Source organism: Hesperophylax consimilis, chromosome 23 (assembly GCF_061612785.1).
Source record: "Hesperophylax consimilis isolate HC1 chromosome 23, BYU_Hcon_1.0, whole genome shotgun sequence".
In the NCBI taxonomy this organism is placed as follows: Eukaryota; Metazoa; Arthropoda; class Insecta; order Trichoptera; family Limnephilidae; genus Hesperophylax; species Hesperophylax consimilis.
In genome coordinates, this window is record NC_142858.1 from 3,813,781 (window position 1) to 3,814,864 (window position 1,084).

The window sequence follows — 1,084 nt, forward strand, 5'->3', positions numbered from 1 at the left end:
GGCCAACGGCACGCGGTGTTCCCAAGCGGTCACCCATCCAAGTACTGACCGCGCCCAATGTTGCTTAACTTCGGTGATCGGACGAGAACCGGTGTGTTCAAAATGGTATGGTCGTTGGCAAAAGTTAAACAATATTAATTTCTATTCTACCTGCCAATAAATATATGAAAATTAGTATAAAAAAGCCCTAATAATATTGAAAAAATTAGCAAGGTGTGTGCGAGGTTGATAAAAATAATCATTACATACGCGCTTGAAAAAGATCGTAATTACATTAATAAGTTTGTAGGAATTTTTTTTTTCAATGGTTGACCATAATATCAATCCACTAAGTAATATTTTAGGCCTGTAGCATACTTGAAAAGTTAAAGAATTTTATGATATTATTAATTATAGTAATGATAAAAAAATAAAAAAAACCTGAAATTAAAATAAAAAATAGGCCAACGGCACGCGGTGTTCCCAAGCGGTCACCCATCCAAGTACTGACCGCGCCCAATGTTGCTTAACTTCGGTGATCGGACGAGAACCGGTGTGTTCAACATGGTATGGTCGTTGGCAAACGCTAAACAATATTAATTTCTACTCTACCTGCCAATAAATATATGAAAATTAGTATAAAAAAGCCCTAATAATACTGAAAACATTAGCAAGGTGTAAATATTATATACCTAGTTTAACTCACTCTCCTAACTCATCTTCGCTGTCTACAGGCAGAGCGCACGACTGTGGTCGTGAAGAACCGAGGTTCGATCCCCGCTTTAACTAATTTTTTTTTTCTTTTTTTATAACTTTTAATTTTTTTTATCACATGCTACTTATAAATATGTCAATAGACAGAAAAAAAGAGAGAATGAAATGAAAAGAGAGAGAGAGAAGAATACTAGAAGTTTCACTTCTGTCTTGCGTAGGCTTGACACACCCATTTTTTTTATATTCCAAAGTCTTCATAGGCGAACTGCACCTGCAACTGCAACTTCAAGGATTAGAAAGATTAATGTGTTTATATATCGATTTGGATGCAAATAGCAAACGAATGCAACTTTGACCAGAAAAAAACAAAAAAACTTTGAAAATTTCACTT

At 34.9% G+C, this 1,084-nt stretch overlaps 2 non-coding genes across 2 annotated transcripts; both read right to left on the reverse strand.

Annotated features, from left to right (window-relative positions):
* On the reverse strand, positions 1–119 carry LOC149412238 (5S ribosomal RNA). The gene has a single exon (XR_016304629.1). It is a non-coding gene; the product is annotated as a 5S ribosomal RNA (ribosomal RNA).
* Positions 120–441: 322 nt separating this feature from the next.
* Positions 442–560, reverse strand: LOC149412239 (5S ribosomal RNA). Its single transcript, XR_016304605.1, has one exon. It is a non-coding gene; the product is annotated as a 5S ribosomal RNA (ribosomal RNA).
* Positions 561–1,084: the final 524 nt, after the last annotated feature.